The sequence below is a fragment of the Patagioenas fasciata genome, chromosome 3 (assembly GCF_037038585.1).
Source record: "Patagioenas fasciata isolate bPatFas1 chromosome 3, bPatFas1.hap1, whole genome shotgun sequence".
NCBI lineage: Eukaryota > Metazoa > Chordata > Aves > Columbiformes > Columbidae > Patagioenas > Patagioenas fasciata.
This window is the reverse complement of record NC_092522.1, coordinates 112955256-112976675: the sequence shown is the minus strand read 5'-3', so window position 1 is coordinate 112976675 and position 21420 is coordinate 112955256. Positions and strand designations below refer to the sequence as shown.

Below are 21420 nucleotides of genomic sequence, written 5' to 3'. Positions count from 1 at the left end.
AATTAAGACATAATGGAAAAACAAAACAGAACATTTAAACGAAATTTAAAAGTATATGAACTCAAGAATCAATATATTTAGTGAAAAATAATCTCATTGAATTCTAATCTCTGTTAAGGGATTACCACTCCTAAGAATCAAGGAGAAGAATTTGAGCTGCGCAGAAAGAATTCTTCCAGTTCATTTGTAGTCTAGACAATTTACATGATAATGGTATTAAAAAATCTTTTTTCCATGTAATACCAGAAATTTTGAAATTATCAATGAAAATATTAAAAACATTTTTAAATTGTCCTTTTTTTTTTTTTCTTTTTTGTGAACAACTGGCTGAGGTTTTGTTAGTGGGATGGTGGCTGCAGTGGTGTTATCTCACAGAAGATGCCAGGAGCTGTCCCCGTGTCACAATATCAGCTGGCTCCAAGATGAACCCACTGCTGTTCAAAGTTCAGCCCATCAGTGATGTTGGTGCCACCTCTGTGCTAACATATTTAAGAAAAGGTAAGAAAGAAAGAAACAAAAAGAAAGAGTAATAAAAGCTTAACTGCAACTGTGGTGGGAGTGAGAATATGTGAGAGAAACAATTCTGCAGTCACCAAGGTCAGTGAAGAAGAAGGGGGAGGAGGTGCCTTGGGTGCTGGGGAAGAGATTCCCCTGCAGCCCTCAGAGAAGACCATGGTGAAGCAGCTTTCTCCCCTGCAGCCCAGAGCAGATATCCACACTGCATCCCATGGAGGACCCCATGTTGGAGCAAGTGAATGTGCTCAGAGGGAAGCTGAAGCCCATGAAGAGCCTGCACTAGAGCAAGCTCCTGGAAGAAACTTCAGTCCCCGGAGAGAAGCTGGTGCCAGAGCAGGTTTTCTGGCAGGACCTGTGGCCCATGGAGGACCCATGCTGGAACAGTCTGTTCCTGAAGGACTATATCCCATGGAAAGGACCCACGCTGGAGAAGTTCATAAAGAACTGCAGCCCATGAGAAGGACCCATGTTGGAGTAGGCAAAGAGCATGAGGAGGAAAGAGTGTCAGGGATGAAGCACTATGGACTGATCGCAAGCCCCACTCCCCATCCCCCTGCACTCCTTGGAGTGGGAAGGTAGAAAAGATAGGAGGGAAGTTGAGCCTGGGAAGAAGGGAGGGGTGGGGAAAAGGTGCTTTTAATTTTGTTCTTATTTATCACTGCCTAGATCTGTTTTCAATTGGCAATAAGTTGTATTAATTTCCTTAAGTCTATTTTGCCAATGATGGTAGTTGCTAAATGATTTACCTGTCCTTACCCCGACCCATGAGCTTTTCTATTATATTTTTTCTTCCTGTCCTGTTGAGGAGAGGGAGTGAGTGATAGAGCTTGGTGGGCATCTGGTAGCACCAAGGTGAACCTAACACACTATGTTCGAACAGTATTTTCTGAAAATAAGTTGCATAGTTGATTGGAGTGTTGTGCTTAATTTCACAGAATACATCCTTGTTTCTCTTCACTATTACTAAGGACTGTCCTTCAATCTTATTTCCTCAAACCATTCTTAATATACAGCAGGTCTACTGTGACACCCATTACTGATGGGACTGTCAGACATTGTCATTTAGACCCTGCACTTGACCAAACTTCATTCAGTGTGGGATGTCCTGTGTTAGCTCTCTTTATACAAGCACTCTTTTCTTTATGGAAAATTTCACCTAACATGGTCCAAACTTTGTCCATGCAAAAGTATTGTCTTGGCCTCATTCAACATTCTGGCAGCCCTTCCTCTGCAATGCCCATAATCCTGTGCTTTGTGGTCCCTGAGCTGCATCAGATGTCAGCGCTAGCAATGGTGTAGAGTATCATGCTGACATGTTGGAAATAAACTGAAAGAAGGAGGTAGGAGAACTCAATATAAAGATTAAAAATGGAGATTGGAGAATGTGGCTGGATATCAGTGGTTGAGGGAAAAGAGAAGCAGATCAGACGGAGAGACAGAACTAGTGCAAGGCTAACAATAGGAAGTAGCAAGACAGGTCTAGGAATGATGCCTGTTTTGGAGGAGTCTGCTAAAGGCTAAACAAGATGCCTGTGGCTGAAGGTTGTTATGGGAGGAAAACGATGCATCTGATTATTATTGTTTGGATGTTTGCACTGGCAACCAATTTAGCACTGGATCGAGAGTGTGCTTGGGAAAGAAATCTCCTGGTGGGCCCTGTTACTGTGTTCTGGTTGCCATGGTACCACATACATCATAGATTCCTTTCAGATTGATCTGGGAATGAACTACAGATCTTCAGTAACTGTACTTCTGCCTATGCACTGCTAAGACTTTTGACCCAGTAGGCTATATGTGGCTTTCAAGCCTAAGGAGCAAGGTGATTTGCATTCACGTTCTTAGATTTGGCTGGAACATACTTTGCTGTGCACTGCTTTAGCTAGGTTTCCTCTGGGAGAAAACTGGTTGGGCCATTTCAGCAAAAGACAGGAGAAATGAGCTGGCACATATGAGATGTAGATAAACATGGCACCAGATCTGGGAGTATTTGCCAGACCTGGGAGATAACTATCTGACAAATGCAGGTGCCTCCCAAAGCCAGGATGCAAAGAGGCCGGAAACTTGTCCTTGTTTATGCCTTAGGCTTCACCTCTCTATTCATTTATTGACAACTTGATCTTTCAATATTTTAAACTGCCTTTACTGGCAAGCTCAAAGATGGCAACAAAAAGATTTGTCATCCACTGAGAGTACACTGCTTTCCTGCCTCTGATCCAGAGTAGGGCAAAAACACACTAGTGGTGTCATTGCTGCTATGAAAAACCTACTCCACCTAGGACATCCCTAGATAAGTCTGTCAGAAAATAAGCCTTAATAGTAACTGATATACATTTTAACTGATTCTTGATCAAAACTTCAATTGAAAGAAACACTTCTATGATCAGCATTTCAGCAAATATCCTTTAAGGTCTATCTGATGTGATGCTGAGATTTGCAAACTCATCTCTCATTATTCTTTGAATGAGCGAAGACACTATTTAAAGGTATTTATAAAAGTCAAGGAAGAAGACAAGTAGGCAGGATATTAAAAAGCAGTGTGAAGCAGTGAAATAATCAGACTTCAATTGCCAATATTTGATCTTCTTTTGAGGCATTTGAAAATCCAATGAAATTCCTACATGCAATCAGTCAACATTCTCTGGAAAGCAAAAATGGAAAAGGCACCTCTTCTTTTTGAGAGTAAATGCTTTTCATCTGTATGAATTTCACATCTTCTTGTCTGAACTGATTTCTATATTTGACAACTGTTTGTTTTTTGGCTCTGAGGGGTTGTATTTTTGAAAGGAGAGAGGTATACAGCTTTGCAGTTCTATCTCTAACTGTAAGAATAGATTTCAACTACCTTAGTTATCACTCTGGCAAATCTATAATTCATCTGGAGAATTTCCCATGAGAATCATGACTGGATATTCTAATGCAGACCTTAAAATATCTATGTGTTGCACTATCTGGCCCTAATTTGTGGGTTTGTGTAAGAAAATGTTTTTAAAGATCACAAAGTACAACTATAATTACTCAGTTTAAATTTTTTAATCTTTAGTAGAAATCAATTTATTTAGGGTTAAACAGCTTTTTGGCACAATTGCAGTATTTCTGTAAGTGATGACATTGCATGTTGCAAACTGTGCCGTGCTGACACCAGCAAGTCCAAATGCCAGCCAATACTATACACAGTAGTAGCCGTGGGACAAGGATAGCAAATGAGCATGTATCTAATTAAAGTTCTCTGATAGGATTAATCAGTTGACATTTTGCCACATAAATCAATAGCTGGATTTTCATCCCACCAAAAAGCCTCCTTTTCGCTGAGGAAGCTATTCGCTCTTAGCTAGAAAGTCAATGTTTTAGGCAGATGATTGATTTGCCCTACATTTTATGCATTCAGATTCAAAATACAAACAACAGATGGCTTTCTCTACAGTCCTAAACCGAGATTTGATTGGTGTAATCCACTCAACACTGCTGGAATTCAAACTCTGTAAACTTACAATGACCTATGGATCTCTCCTCTACTCCATCTCAAATGTAGCTTGTCCAATTTAGCAGGTACAATATCAAGTGATTTAGATCTCCAAGAGGAGCATGGTAAGACAAAGACTATTCTGTCACTATTAATAGCTGCCGCAACATTAAAGCAATGGGCAAAGTAGCCTCACACTGGGCAGAACCTCATTAAGAGTGACCAGAAGAAACCAGGCCCTCTCCAGATTACAGCCTTCGTCAGACGGACCCTCCAATTAGAGCACGGTATTCAGAGCTGTTACTTGCTTGAATGGAAACTCTTGGGCTGGGCCTGAGAGGATTTGGCTTTTAATTAGGTAATTATAAATCCCTAATTATAGGCTGATAATCTTACCAATATCTCCTCTTAACTTTGGCGCCAACTAGACCAGATGACTTGGTCTTATCCTCATCCTCAAGGAGAATGAGATTTTTCTTCCAGAGATAAGAGTTGTCTGTAGATCATGAGTGATTTGGTGTAAAGATTACTAGTATTTCTTAAGCTGCTTAGACAAGGCATTAAGGTTCATTTTTTAAAATTGTAATTAGTGAACATATTATAACGTGCTTTCTGTAGCCGAATCTGAATCTATACAACAGGAATACTAAAATTTGTAATATCATTAGGATCCATGCATATTAACTTATATTAAACAACATGATTTTTTTCATGTAGAATTTCACAAAATTGAATTAAAAGCTGGTGTAAACAATGAAAATTGGACACTTTATATAAATAATTGAAATATCCTGCTGTTTCTTTAGTGAAAGCTGGCACTTGTAAAAGATAGCAGACTGTTGACCTTACTCAAGGAAACTGCTCACAGGATCAGTTTAGCTTCAGGAGTCAGTTAAATCCAGAACTTCATCAGAGAAAGTAAAAAAACCCACAACAAACAAAAGCAACAAGTTCACCCCAAAATGGAGTTTAAGGAATGTTAAATCTACTTAAGAATCAGAGTAAAATTCGGGGAATAATCATGGAAACAAAAGGGAGAGGCAAGACGGATTTTAAAAATTAATATTAAGGACTACTTCTTAGAAAAAGTGACCTAAACTAAAGAGAACTGACATTGAACAATTGGGCTAAATAACCCTAAAATTAATTTAAATGTTTATTTTGGGGTCACATGAACACTGGGTGTTCTTATAAAAACATGTTTGGTTTTGTTTGGTTTTGAAAAGCTTTTTTTTTTTTTTTTTGTCCTGTTCAGATTTATTTTTCAACCAATAGCTAAAAACCCCAAGATTTGACTTAGTGAATACTTTCTGATGCGAATCTGGCATTGCTTCTGCTGTAACATACAGTCGCCTTAGATGTATGCAAATTAATAGGATGCAGATCATATATGCCAAGGTCTCTGTGTCAATCTCTATGACTAATCTGAGGCCTTGACCAATTTCAGTATTAATACATCCCAGCTGATTATGTTTTTTCTCTCAAATACACTTCGAAAAAGTGCTTTCAAAAATACTAAGGAGCCTAATAAGCAACAGATTTTACAATCATGTCCAAATGAAAGCTGGAGGAGGGGACATAAACACCATAAAATGGATGTAAAGAAAAGACAAAGACAAGAGACAAGTGTAAATGCATGTAGAATTTACTTCCTCTAAACTGGCAGTGCACCCTGAAATCAGGAAAAGCATCTCCTGACAGCTATTACAGGTTTGCAATATTTTTTTAACTATGGGATGAAAATGCAGAGTTAAGGTCAGCAACCAAAGTAAAAAGTAATGCAGAACTAATTCTCATACACTGTGTGTGCTGTTTCATGTTATGACCTGTCTTTGGAAGTTCATCCAAATCACCAGGAAATAATTCAAATAAGGGGGTCAAATTTTTCTTTGCATCTCCTTTGGTATTCAATTTAATGTATGGGTATGAATTTGAAGACAGAGCCTAGTCATAAAAACTCCATTATATTTATGCGCGCATATATATAATTCTTATGAATACAGACAGAGAGCGATAAATGTCTCTGAAATAATTCACAGATTCCCAAAAAGAATTCATGATGGGAATAAGAATTTTTAAATGGTTAAGATTCCTTTTTATTTAGTCTTGAGTTGTGTTTCTGGGTGCCTGAATTCACCAAAACACACTATCCAAGTGTTGTATATTTCTGGCTTTTTAAAACTGTCTGTAGTGTTACAGACAAGAAGGCAAACAGAAGGTATCTTTCATCCCTGGAAGTGTGCACATCACAAGGTACACAAGAGGATACCACTTAAAAAAAATCTACATTATTCTTGTCATTTCTACTTTGTTTTCTACTTCTTGATGCACGATTTTAGATCAGCATTTTGTTCTGCTTAATTCTCAGAAAAACTCTAACATTAAATAATGACTGGACAGATACAGTCTACATGCCTCACTTTTTTGTAATTACACCCACTGACGTGAATGGTGTGACATATGATGAATTATTTTAGACCTTTCTCTATTTTCATTTTTTTTCCCTGAAAATGTAAATTACTTTTAAATAGGTGAACAAGATAATCAAGTGACAAAACTATTTAGTAACTCTTTTGATATCCATCCTGATACCCAGCTTATCGTAGCCAGGAAACTGGCCCATATTAGTAGTTTCAACATCTACAACAGTTCTCACCAAATTGCTGGATGTCTTATGTACAAGTTTGCTTCCTGATCATTTCAGAAGCTTGTTTTGTTTTGTTTTAATCAGCATTGGACACACTTTACTCTCTGGTTAACCTAGCTCTTACTAAGATGAAAAAGGCATTGTCCTCTCCTGGAAGAGTTATGTGATGAGGAAACCACTTCTGCAGCAGACAAGCTTGTGGTCGATTTTATCCTTGTATACAGAGCAAAGAAAAAGCTTTCTGTAAAGAAGAATTTAAAATAGGGCTTTTGTGAATCATCGTTTGCTGGACATGCCAGGGAAATCTAAATTAAGGAAGACATCCTTTCATGTAGTTAGGGAAAACCGCAGTTCATAATTCTGTCAGAAACACACAATGGCAAACTTTGTACTATTTAGATACTGAAAGCCAAACCAAATTATATTAGAAACTAGCTATATTTTATAATTCCCCATAAAGTGCTTTTTTATAAGAATTGGAGGGAAAATCTGAACTTCAGTAGAACTGATTAGGAATTTTTGACTACATGAATTTTCATTTGAAAATATTGATATTCAAAATCTAACTTTATAGAGAAGGGAAGGTTTGGAATGAACTACTTTTGGAAAGCCTCACAGTGTCAAAAAGAGATTTATTACAATTAGATGAAAACAGCAGAGATGAAGAGCCTGGCTGATGCCCCATTCCTGAAGCACAGGAAAACAGGCTTCCAGTCTAAAAAAATACATATGACATGAAACATGAACACAGATCTGCTATATTCCAGGTGAATGCCCTAATGAAAGGGCACATATTCAATGTCTTTCTTGCTCAGACAATGTTTCCCAACAGAATCACACAGCTGCTGCTCAACAGGCTGGTAGTGGGACACTCACCTGAAATGTGGGATGCTGAGAAATAGTTCCCTGCTCCAAGGAGGTCAGAAGAGTGACTTTCTTTCTGTTGTTCCATAGAAGGAGAGGGAGGTAACCTAATTAATCAAATCACTATCATTATTAACTATTATTGTAGCTGAAATTATTAACTATATCCAAGGCATCTCTAAACTGTAATACTGTGCATTACTAGCTTACATCTTCCCGCAAGAAACTGGTCTTTCACCATTCCTGCCACTTTGTTTGTTTGGGAAATTGCTTATTTCTTTGTTTATGCTGCGAAGCTTGAAATAGAAGAAAGAACATAGTTGTCTGAGGGAAAGATGTTTACCAAAAGTAGTCAAAAATAAAAAACCCAGATCTGAAGGATTACATCCCGAGAACTTATGTTTCATTTACACTCAGATCTGGAACCAAATTTTACAGAGGCTCCTGAAGTAATGCATATAAAACCCTCAAACATGAATTAAAAGCCCTCAAATTAGAAGTGTTTTCAATTTGAATCAATATTACCAATGCAATCATAAGTCTTAGAATTTTTTGAAACATAATAAAACCAGTAAATATAGTTAAGCTTTTTTTAACTATTAGTCTTCAAATTTACTGTTATTTTACTTACATTGGAACTTCACAGTCATCATCTGAATCAGAAACAGTAAGGACTGGCAGGACATGAAAAAACAAATGAATCCCATAATTATTAGATTTTGATGATTTGTTATAATTTTTTATTAACTTGTATCTTAACTCCAACCTTTATTATTGCTCTCTGAAATGGTATAAAAGTCTGAAAAACTTAGAAGTGTTATTAGTATTTTATTTGAAGGCAGGCAAAATTTGGACCAAATTGTATTTTCATTGGATAGTTGGGTTCATTTGTTCATTGTGACTAAAAATCTGAGAAGAAGCAAGCCTATATGGATGAGAAAAAAAGGAATCAGATATTTGCAATTTCATTATTCAGCTTTGAAAATACCGCACACCTAATTACTTTCCTCTGAACATTCTTGCTTGGCAAATGGAGTAAGTCTAAGACTGACTGTCTCCTACACTGAATGAGCCAAGTGTAAAAATAGTATTATTACATCCACCGTGGTATTAGGATATCAGAGAAAAAACTTTTGCAGAGAAAATTAATTGAACTGTTGATACTGAGAGGAAAAACTTTGAGCAGGACCTTTTTGAGTGCTCAAATAGAAGCAAGTTAAATACATGCTGAGAATAATAACTCTATTGTAAATTTAACTGTGGTAGTCAATTAGCCAATTAGAGAGAGAAGGGCAGTTGTTATCAGAGAGGAATATTAGCAGAAAGTAAGCGATAAAAGCTGTCAGCTCTTTGAGCTACAGATGGTGACATGAGAGCGCCTGCAGAACTACAATGCAGAGAACATTCAAATGTTCTTATGTGCCATGAAAATAGCATCTCTTTTTAGTCCATGATTTTTAGAGACATCACAAATTTTAATGTCAAAAGCTATCTTTTGTAGATGTTTTAATGCTAGGATGTTGAAGAAAGACTAATTATTTTGAAAAGGTTTTCTTTCACAGTCCTTCACTGATTGTCTTTGTGACCTCATTCTGATGCATAGCTGTAGTTTTGTAGATGATTTTAGATGTACTGGCTGAAGGATGTTGCATTCTGGTATTCACTGGTTTAAATCTGCTTGATTTAAATAGTTCTTTCAGTGCTGGGAGAATTTTTTCGGTGCCTGTAGACAGGTAATGGCAGGATTTGCTAATAGAAGCTAAGAAATGAACCTGAGAGATTGCAAGATAAGACTTTCATCATGCAGATTGAGTCTTTTACTAGGAAATTATGATTTTCCAAATTCTTTTAGGCATTATGGTAAGCATTGGATTTCTCTGTGGAAACACTCAACAGCCAAACCACAGAAGCTTACTTTAAATTCCACTGAAGTCAGTTCACAGCAGTGAATCAAGTCTCAAATTGGACCTAGATATAATCAGTGTAATTAAAAGTTGAATTCATAAGCAAGGGACACAACTTGACTTCATAACAAATAAAGGTCAGAGAAACCGAGATGAAGCAATAAAAAAGTCTATTCTCAATGCAGCAGTCTTATGTCCGCAGTTCTTTTCCTACTGATTTATATCATCCAGTTCCTGGGAAATCATTTGTTTCCTGCCAATTGAAGATCATTAACACTCTGAAAACAAAAACATTGTTTTCTGTAGATTCTTTTTAGCATGATATTAAGGCTCTTATTTTATGGGAATACATTTTGATGTGTTTCAATGTGGTGTTTTTTGCTTAACAGAGACAAATAATTAGTGATGTCACATAATAAAGAAATCATGGTAACACAGAAAAGAAGAGAGACAAGAATGAAAATCATCTGCTATAACTTCGGACAACTGTAGTAGGAGATGTCTATACCCAAGCTAACAACCTCCCCAAGCTCCTTTTATCATCAATGGAGAGGAAGTAGGTACTTTTGGTACTCTAAACAATTAGCTCAAATGTCAGCGCTTGCACTGTAAATGTTTACATTTATTCGGATGAATCCAACTCTCAATTACTATAACATGTGACCTTTAAGTTATGATGTCATGTTCTTAAGTCTGAGTTAATTTCTGTGGCTTCAAATCAGCAATATACTTAAGCAATGGCCTAATTTTAAGCACATGAATAGTCCTATTGAGTCAGTTGGATATTCACACATTAAAGATACACTTCAGCGCTTTGCCGAATCAAGGCCTACGTGAGTAATGTGCCACATGTATTTTTTCTTGCAATAATTCTGTTACATCACTTTCCCTTTAGGCAGTAATTTCACTGTACAGTGGAATTAATGTTTTCAGAAAGCTCTCTTAAATTTTTAAGATTTTGGCATTTTTAGAGCAGAAGCTAGTAAATTAGTAAGGCTTGTATTCTTTCCTATGCTTCATAATAGCCCTAAAATCTAATAAAATATAATTCAATGTTTGGCCACTGCATTAATTGAACACTAAAGCTGTTTCCATCTCTTAGTAAGGGTCCAAAACATAATTAGAGACATGCTAACTTTTTTCCCATGTTTCATGTAAAAAGGATGAGCTCAAATAGTAATATCAGTTACCAAAGTAGTAAAGATTTTTTGATCATTTAATAATTAGAAAGCTCAAGATATCTATCACTTATCTATATAATTTCTAATGCTTTAAAAGTACAGATGGCCCTAACAAGGTTTTGTAACTGTCCTTCATATACAATTTATACAATCTCATGGAAGAGAGTCTGAAACTGACACGTATTTTAAACTGTAGATTTTTTACATGGATCAGTCTCACAGTTAGCTGAAAGAAGATAGCTTGGTGATAGTGAACTGCAACCTGAAGTTGAAGAAATTGCGAAGAAGGAAATCTTGCCACTGAGGTGTTTCATACTGTTTTGTTCTCAGTGGAGATCTGAGCAGGAGATGATATTCTGGGCTCAGTAGAATACCTGGCCTATTGAATCAGGATGGAGGAGCACTGCCAAGAACAGGTTGTCCCAGCCCCACTGCTGCAAGGGAGGTGCAAGCTGCTCAGTTGGATGCAGATTAAATGCAAGCCTTAGATTTCTGACAAATTCCCAATATGGCCTTTGGTAGGGTAAAAGCCTGGCCTCTTCTCCATCAGGTAAGAAATACTGTTTTGCTTGTAGTTAACTTCCATATCAGTCAGCTACTCATTAGATTGACATCTTCCCAAACAGGCCTCACTGTAAACTATTTTTATACCAAGATATCCTGTAGCAGTCTTTATAAAAATAAATGGACTAGTGACATTAAGCTGAAAGGTAAGCAAAGGTGCTGAGTGTTAAACATATTAAGAGGGGGGGGGAAAATATGTTAATCATTTTATTAATGTTTTCTTTTCTGCAGAAATCCTTGAAAGTGCTTGTAATTCTTTGCAGCTGACAGGCTGCTGATTTTGCAGAAAGAAGAGCTTTTTGAGTCCCTTAACTCAAAGTCACAGTTGTGCCTTGTTTTGACTGTTGGAGAATTAGTTCAATAACCTCCCAAATAGTGAGTGCCTATGCTCTTACAATTTTGGCATGAAAAGGTCTGCATCTGAGAAAAGTTATAGTCAAACAAATGCTGCATTGAAACATAAGCTTAATGAGCTACACTGAAGTTGTATACGAGACTGTCAAAGTCATTTTGCTGCTATATGGGTTCTCACAATGCTGTTACTTCAGTTGTTTCAACAGGTTTAGTCTATACTTGAAGGATTCCCCCCTTTCACATGCACTAAGTGGCACTTGAGCATTCCCAGGCTCAAGGGAAGCAGCAGCCAGGGGTGAGGCTTTGGGTGTGTGACCTACTTTGTCCTTTGACCTTGCCTGTGAGAAAATCCATGAGGCCCAGTCCTCCACTGTCCACTTGATCTAGCACTAGTGCTGCCTTGAGGACTTTCATGGTGACACCTTTCCAAAACGCTGGTGGGGAAGCTCTCACTTTTAGGTACATCTCTGATGCATGTCTCCAAGCAGACTGGATATTCCCCGCTTTGTGTACATACCTACCAGCCACAGGCTCCTGGTACCAAAGTCCACCAACACATGTGTTGCAGACCAGCAGGTTTCTTAGTCAAGCCAGCCTGTTCTCATACCCTCGCTCACTGTTCAGTGGACATGGGACACCAGGTTGTCCTGGCCAACCCTGCTGCCTACACCACAACATGACACCTGCCAGGGTAAAGACAAGCTCTCCTCAGGGAAGAGATGTGTTTCAGATCACAAGTGGAAACAGAAGCACATTCCGTCTGCAATAATGAACAGAAAGTTATCCAGGGAGATCATTCCTACCAAACCCCTGAGGCTTTTTGGCTTTCCTAAACAGTGTGCTGAAGCATCTGTTGTTCCTGCTCTAATCAGCCACCAGGACAGAGCTTGACAGCTGACTCAGGTCTCACTAGCAGTTGGTTTCATGTGATCTACAAGTAACAAGAGCCATTCACTATTTTGCACAGCCGTACAGCTCTCCATCACTGAGTCTGCTCCCCTGCTCTGCTGCTTTTGTCCTCTCCCTTCCCTTTGCCCTCCAAGGCAGTGAGAGGTGTATTTTTGGCTCGAAAGTGAGGAACAGTGTTTATCTTTCCATTTGCACCAAGAGCCATTGCTTGGCAGAACAAACAGTTCCATCTAATATTCTCACAGTAAAAGTGAATTTATAAATTTAGGTTGCATTTTTAAATATTTTGGGTCTTGTTCTGATTTTCTTCACATTCATATTTTATTAAATACATCTCCGAATTTTGGCATGAGCATTTTTGCTGATGTGCTAGACAGGCTCCTGTGTGAAAGCACCTATGACATTTTTCACTGTCTAGCATTTTATACTGACAGAATCATTCTGGCAGGTATTTTTTTCTGTGGACCAACTGTTTCCAGAGACACTAAAAGAACAAACTCCAGGGTTTCAGGTTACAGAGGTCTAGAATAGCCCTATCGTATGAACAGACTTCGTACACTTCCTAGGTTGTCTGAAAATCAGTGGTCCTTAACATACTGCTCTTGAATGAAAAAGGCTAGATAAGTCTCAGCCTTCCTGGTGATAAAATAAACAAGCATCCAAAACTTAAAATTAAAAAAAAGTAGTGTCAAATCATGCTTACTGTCCAGTGTTAGCATGTTTTTCATATTTATCTGAGGACAATGTTAAACTTGGATAGTGAATTGTGTTAAGAAAACTTTTTAAAGGCTGGATGTAATTATAAGGTCAAGTAGTATTTAGGAAAATAAGGAATTTTATTTTATTTAATCCTCTAATTTTGGTAAACAGTGTTCAATAGTCAACCTTACAAATGTACTATGGTCTCACATGCATTTTTCTTGATTCTGTCCTCACTCTTGTTCTCTGAACATTATATTATTCTGTGAATCAGCTGTGGGTAGGCCCTACTATCAGAGACCATGGTCTGGACTTGATGGAATAAGAGATTAAATGAATGACAAGATTGAAACAGACTTGCATCGTCTTTGTGTTTTTGTTTTCCTAATTTTTCTAAGGTAGATTATTTTTATTTGTTCTGAATCAAGAATCATTATTTATTATTCAGTCTCAGATAAAATATATGCATTATACTAGGAAAAAATATTTTTAAAAAACCCCAACTTTTTCTACTTAAGTTATAATTACCTGGTCAGTCTTACATCCTACATTCACCATAATCTCTTTTACATTCCCAAATTTCAGAGAAATTACTGGGTTAATTCGGGTTACTCCCTTTATAAATTAAATCTGAGAGCAATGGAAGCAGTAAAGGAGTAAACAGGAATAAAATACAGATCAGACAGTTACAGCAATATATAGGAATTATGAAGGGTTTGCCAGAAATACCAATCTCATGTGGAGACAGGAAGAATTACCGCAGGGTACATATCCTCACACAGAGAAGAATGGAAGAAAGAGTTCTTATTTCTAGCAAAGAAAAGTGAAAGACAGTATATTTATTAAAAAAAAAAAATTAAAAATCTAATTTTAATCCAGGACTGAACAAAGAGATGATCGAAGCTGCTGGCAGCCCTGGGGTAGTGGCTGCATGGTTTTAAGGCCATGCCATCCTATCAGTACTGCACCTGTTTTAACCCCCAGGTCCCATGTTATCCCCACACAACCTCGTTGTGCTCTGTGGAATTCATGTTTATTTTTATGGCTAATGGGCACGGGTAAAAGCCAAACTCTGCTTCAGTTTATGTTGGCATCTCTCCACTTCGCAATGAGAACGCAAAATCACTAATAATCCTCCTGTGACTTTTCTGTAGTTCACTGGACTTTTGTGGTTGAGACCTTTTGTAACTGGCACTACGGGCTGAGAAAAAATTAGAAATTTTAGCTGCTTCTGGTAACTGAAGACAAAGGAATGAAGGTGGGATTTCCTTCTGGAAATCATCATACTCAGGGTGGTTAACCTTGACAGAAAACCACAACAAAAATGTGGATGTTAGTGGTATAAAAGACATGAGCTGGGAGATGAGGTTAGCTTGGAAAGTATCATTCCTTTGGGAGCAGATTTGGCTCAGTTTCTGTTAGTTAAAAACACTCTAAACATGGCGTTAATGACATTCAGAAATCAAACACCGACAACATGAATGTAAAACGCTCTCAACGTACAGTTAGGACCCTCTTAAAATTACATTAAGTACAGCATTGCCTCCCTAGTTACAGGATATTTTAGTGCTACATATTGTCTGTATTTAGTTATACCAAGTTCGAAGGGAGATATACAATGTATTTTGTGGTCTTTTTTGAACTCAAGCAGAGTGTAATGATGGCTGGAAATGGCATTCAAGATGTTCAGAAAAAGGCAATGCTATAACCACTGCAAAAACTTTAGGAAGTGTTCTGTTTCTCAAGTATAGACTGAATTTTAAATTTAGAAAGTGATCCTTGTTTTGTTAACTTTCCTTTGTTTTCAGTGAATTCAGGAAGCTTTGAATAAAGCTTCAGGAGGGAAATGTTGATTATTCCCTTAAATTGGAACAAATACAAGAAACAGATGAGAGGATCAGGAAAAATTTTAAAAATATACATATATATATATAAAATCTGTTGAAATTAAAAGGGATAAAAATGCCTTTCTAGTATCAACAACCGGTTTGGTTGGGAGCTGAACCTGAGTGTAGGATGCAACCATATCTATTTTGGATGGCAAGATTTAAATGTCCCAGATATCAAGATTGCAAGTGGCACCTCATTGTGCTAATACTTTGCCTGATATTTGTTTGCATAAGTTCCTTACAACTTCACCACCAGTTAGGTGCACAGTTATGTGGAATACTCTTGGTCACATATTCTTACACAGCCACAAAATGCAGACTCCTTGACAGATGGTTGTCCTATGGCTTGGAATGAGGAGAATACACAGACCATGTGGTTTATCAGTCTTCTCCTTTCTATATTAAACCTATTTACTATATTTTCCCTAATACTGTTTCATTTTAAGTATCTTTTCATCCCTCTTCTTCCATTTTTCACTCTATTCAATTGGTCTACCTTGTTTTTATAGCAAGGTAGTCAAATCTGGACTCCAGCTGGCGCTTCATGTGTGCAGGATAAAGAATAATTGCCTCCTTGGTGTTACTTGCCACAACTTGTTAATAGCATCACATTTTTCACCTGGATTTAGTTTGTGACCAACTCTAACCTCCTTCCTTAATATACATGTTTTTTACTAGCATGTTGTCTAGCTAGTTATTCCTGATTTTCTGTTTGCATGTTCAATTTCCTCTCTCAACTGTTGCCCTTTTTTTTTCCCCATTTCATCGTGTTGCTTTTGGACCATTTCTCCAATTTGTCAGGATCAGTTATAACAGTAACCGCAGCCTCCAACATGCTTTCAGCTCTGTGTGACTTACAGATGGCATGACTATTCTCTGTACTGTCATTCATGTATTTAATGAAAGTAAGGAGTAGAAGAGGGTGCTGCTGAAATGCGTTGCCAATTTGTGAGAGAAACGTTGGCAACTTCTCTTTGAGTATGTTTTTTCCAATCAGTCGTGCATTTATCATATAGTCATTTGTTCAAGACAATATTTCTGTTTTGGCTTAGGAGAATGTCATGCGAATCAATGTCAAAAAAACCTACTAAACTCAATGGGAATAAGTTACTGCTTTCAGTTTATCTAGCAGAAGGAGGTAAAAGGAGGTAAAAGAAAATGTTTTTACCTTCTCTTTGCTCTCTCCTTTTTTATTTTTTTCTCATTTGTGCCATTTTTCTGTTTCTTTTTCTCCTTCTCAGCCTCATAACCCTATGAGTTTGGTGAACTAGCTCATTTACTAAATGTAGAAGAAATGTAGTAAAGGAGAAAATGTGTGTTGTAACACAAAGTAGAACTTCCATAATGGACGGGAGGAGATGAATTCAGCAGATTTGCTGAAAAATAACATTGAATTCAGAGGCAAACTCTACTACCTTTAATCATACTACTCTGTACTTCAAATATTCCTGTTGATTTCAGGGAGATCGCTATCTTGGCATGTTTCACAAAAGCCTTGAGCAAACTGTAATGCAAAGAATCCTGAGTAAGTATCTTCTGCATTTGCCCAGAGAAGTGTGGCTGTGCAAATGTTTAAAGGGGAAGCAGACTAAGAAAAAAGACACTTTGTGTAAAAATGAGTGTTTCTTGGAATTTAGGAGTAATTGATTTTGATTTTTGTGTTATTGTATGGTACATTTACATTTCATCCGGTATATTATGTTCAGTACTGATTTACCTATCTCACAGAAGTTGTCCCATTTCTATCTTTTTTTCCCCAGTCCTATCTTTTTCTCCCAGTCCAAGAGCAAAAGGCAAGATGACATTCAGTGGAGAGTGTCAAATGTCCATCTGATGCAGAAGAAATGCTTTCTGCAGAATGCAAGATGATTCTGTGGAAATTGCTGCCACAGAAGATCACAGTGACCAAGGGGTTTGTGTTTGACATACAGATGATTGAGAGAAACCTGCAACAAATGAATATAGCAGTTTTGAAAAAACTATTTGATTTAATGTCTCAAGATTTGGGAAAAGGACTAGTGTGAGAATTAATGAAAATGGCAGACTAATGCTGACTACAAAGTTTTCAAAACATAGTTCTGGTTTAGAGGGACCTTGCCTGTGAGCTGGTATGACAATTCTTCAAGTCCCTATGTCAAGCACTATGGAGAAAATCATTAGCAAAGGCATAAACACCAATGTACAAAAATAGCAGTATAGAACCAAACAGGTTTGCGTGACTTAGGGTAAGCTAGACACCAGAGTCTCAGGGTCCAGATCCTAGTTTTGTTATTTCCTTGCAAATAGCAATGGTAGCCACTGGTGCAGTGCTGGAAGGCTTTGTGTGCAGTTGCAGTCCCAGCACCTCTGCCCAGCTGGACCAGGCAGCAGCTGCATAGGTTATTGGAGCAGCTGCTTGTCATTCTTGTACACAGGAATCCTGCTCCCCGTTTTCTCGGAGAAAAATTGTCAAGTAGTTCAAAACTGACCAGCAGGTCATCAGCTAAACTAGAGATACCATGGGATGATAAGCTTCCCTCATCCTCATAAATTTGCAAGAAGAAAAAGAGCAAGAAAGCAGCTCAATAAATCTAGACAGTCTATCATCTGAGGTTTTAGTGGTGTAACTAATATCAGATTATGGATTGGTCTTTATTGATAAATGAAATTGTTAATATTTCTGAGGTTATCAGTGTTTCAGATGTTGTTGAAAGGAAAAGGTCAAAGTAGGTGCAGAAATATTTTCCTACTTTTTGACCAGATGTATTTTAAAACAGATTCTTAAAAAGTCTTTTGCATATTTACACTGTGAATAAACCTTATTTTCTACATGGCAATAACAAAATGAACTCAAGGGAAATTACTCACATATGTCAAGAAGGTAATGTGCCCCTTCACTTTCAAAGGGTTGGCATCAGTGTGAATTATTGCTTACAGGTGTTAAGTAACAACTTTGATTTTTTTTTTTAATTGGCTGACTCACATTTCTTAGGAAGATAAAAAGCTACTGTAATAGAGCAGTTATTTAATTAAAAAGAACTAAGGATTTTTGCAGTAAAAAAATGGGTGTGGATAGGTGATATTTGCTGAATGCTCTTGGGACAAGACTGAAAATGTTTTACCAGGTATTCTCTTTATCTTTCATTTCCACCTTGCTATTTGTATCATGTGCTTGAATGTGTGTGTGCTTTTTTTTAATAAAGACTGTTACACTGGCTTTTTTAGTTGTTCAGTTAATGGAAATAGTGATATTTAGAAATCGTGTAGGCATTTTCTTATGATTTTAGGGCCTTCATGCAACACAGTCCTTCAGACTTACTGGTTTGAATTGTGTCCTAGGTACTTTGCTTTCTGCAAGTTCAATGAAACTGAAACTTCAGTCAAATGTAGACAAATAGACAAATTCCAAGAAGACTCTTGATGCTGTATTCTCAAAGCAATCATCAAAAAGTCCCAATTTAAATGACTTCCTTTTTCTCGAAGTCCACAATTTGGTAACACATTTGAAAGTGAAAAAGGCAAAAACTAATTCTGTGTTGTTTAAATACCAGTAATTTCCCATTTGCTTAATTGCTTTTCTTTATAGTGAAGTAAAGATAGATAAGAAAATCACTTTATTGAATTTCACATCTCCAAAATATATATTTGCAACAATGCCTGTGATTCTTTGCAAGAAACTTTATGATGGAAAACTGTAACAAATTCCTGGTTTTCTCTAGCCTTCTCTGAGACAATGTCCTTGTTCCCCCAGAAAAGTAACATATAAAATCCTGCTGCTGGTTTGCACTGCAATAAAGCACTCAGACACATAGTTTTATCAACTGCTAGTATGCCTTTAACAAATCACAATTAAATATTAACAGCCCGTGGAGCAGCATGGAGGGCTTTGCAATCCTTTGAAGGCATATTTGCCAATTAAACAAGGTCTGACATTAGAGTAAAGGTGGCAAGGATCCAAACCAGAGAAATGAAAGTCAACCACTTCAGTGGCATTCATTAGCTCAACAGACATTCTTTGTGTGGCCTGTTTCTTTACTACTGCCAAATCCACACCCTGTTCAGGAACTTACCCAGGCACAGATAAGCTTATTATGGAAATAACACTTTGTCACCCTTTACAACTTGCTTCTTGTTAAATTATCTTTTATCTTCTTTGTAGTATTTGTCACCTCTCCTTGGGTGCCCCTTGTGTGGTCAAATGGTATTGTGTTTGATTTAGAATAATCAGGTTCCAAAGGTTAATTGAAGTTAACGGGGCAATATTTTAAAGATTCCCTCTTCTGTATCATCACACAAGAGTGGTGACAGAGGGACATTTGTGCATATACATCATGGTTTTTTTGACAATGTGTGAATGTTCAGGTGCTTGTTTGGGTCATTTGGTAATAGGCGGTGATAATGATGAGAAGGAAAATTCGGATGGGAACTCTCTGGCATGGTATTCCCAAATTTGTGTTGCAAGCCCTGTGATGAAACAGTAGAAATGTTTAGTGCTGCCTCTGCTCACTGAGAAGGTGAGAGGGAAAGAAGGAGCCTTTCCACTATTCCTTTTTTGCTAGCTGAGAGAAAGGCCAGAAAACACTGGTGTTAGATGCTGAGCACCCTGGAGTAAGAGGCTGTGCCAGCCTAAAATGTCCTTCCCCCACAAAACCTGCAGACTGCACACAAGCTTGTGTCCCCTTGCTTCACCCTGCAGCTAGAGCTATCTCACTAAAGGGCTCTTCTTCAAAGACTTAGTCTATGTAATATGTGTGCATGGAAAAACATCCTCACAAACAAAGTGATTTCTGCTTTTGTGCCTTGAAGAAATAAAGATGTAGCAATAAAGACTGGAACTCAGTCTCTTCAGAAATAATTCAAAGCATTAAAGGTACCATCCCTAGTGGGAGAAACCAAGGATTGGGCTGCCATGGCAAGGAATGGGAGGAGGGATGGTGTTAGGATGGAGAAAGAAAGGAGGAGAACTGGGCTTGTTGCTCCAAGCAGAAGATACAGAAGCAGCCCATTTAAGACTTTCTTCTGAAGTGGTGCTGCTGGTGTGGCAATAGATAGTTTTGAACAAACCCTGACCTCAGCTTTCGCAGACACCAAGAGACCCGGCCTGTGTCCGTGGCTGGCAAAGCAGGCACCAGGGCTGTGGCTGGTTTTCTACACCCATATGTGTATTTTGGCTGTGCATATCCCTGCCTGTTCTTGAGAACTGCATTTCAGTACAGAGTTGTGCAACCTTGCTGTGCTACACATACATTTTTGATGACATTTTCAGTTCTGCAGTTAAATACTTCTTCTTTTTTCTGGGCTGAAACACTGCATTTCATTTCACTCATCCTCCCACACAGACACAGGGAAACAAGATATTCATCAGTAGTAACTACAAAAGACTACAGAGCCAAGTGAAGAGAGAAAAGTAATTTCTTGGGCAGATACTTGCTTAAATGACCATCATATTTTGAATGGTCCTTTGTATTTGTCATATTTAAGCAAATGCCCTAGACTGTGTTATTATGACATGTATCTCTTGGTTCCCAGGATTTATGATATAAAACCTTACTGGCACAGAAATATTGAGATTATTTTTCTATATTCTGTATTTATTCATGCATCTATATCATACATATTCACTGTAGTCACACAAACTGCATTTTCCATAGACACATACAAATGTAGCTTTCACTGAAGCAAGAAAGAACAGAAGTATTTCAGAGTGTATCGGTCTGCTTAGGCCTCATAGGAAACACTGAAATATGTGTCTTTCAGCAATATTACTGCTCACATCTCACATATGACTTGAGTTTCTCTTTCACTGCTTTTAAAAAAAAGGCCCTGTACAGCATTCCATACACTGGAAAATTTCTTACCTGAAGTCGTAGGACTATCCTCCTGCTTGAGACAGATATGAGACAAGGAATTAAAAAGAAAAAAAAAGCTTTATTTGTGAACATCAGAAAGAAAACATCTTTTTCCTTGCTCCAGTAAAGCAGGCTTCCCGCGAAGTTGCCAAACCAATGCCTCAGCGGGTGTCTATCTGCCTTGAAGTTGCTGGCACTGTGCAGATTTGCAATAGCAAGGAGGTTTGCTTCTAATCTGCTGATTTTGACATCACCCTCACTGCTGATTTAATGAGTCCAGTGTCATAAATAGGATTACAGACCCCAGAGGTCTAATTCTCAGCTCCTGAATACACTGAAGAGTAACAGTAACTATGGTAAATAATTACCTCAAATCAAATTGAAATTACAGCTTTAAATTCTGAATGCCAGAAATGTTTGTTCAGTGATCTGTATGGCGTGAATCACTTGTCTTTATCTAGCTCCCAAAGGAGAAAGATGGAACCCAACAAACAAATATCAACATCACAAATAGCACCTTTGCGGACACAATATGGAAGGTGGCACTGAAAGCAGCTGCAACAGCTGAAACGAGTGGTTTTGCAGTAGGAACATGGCTGAGCTGT

General features: G+C 37.7%; 1 long non-coding RNA gene across 1 annotated transcript; it reads left to right on the top strand.

Annotated features, from left to right (window-relative positions):
• Positions 1–338: 338 nt before the first annotated feature.
• LOC139827774 (uncharacterized) lies at positions 339–9941 on the top strand. Its single transcript, XR_011738711.1, has 3 exons — positions 339–498; positions 7456–7589; positions 9781–9941. It is a non-coding gene; the product is annotated as an uncharacterized lncRNA (long non-coding RNA).
• The last annotated feature ends 11479 nt before the right edge of the window (positions 9942–21420 follow it).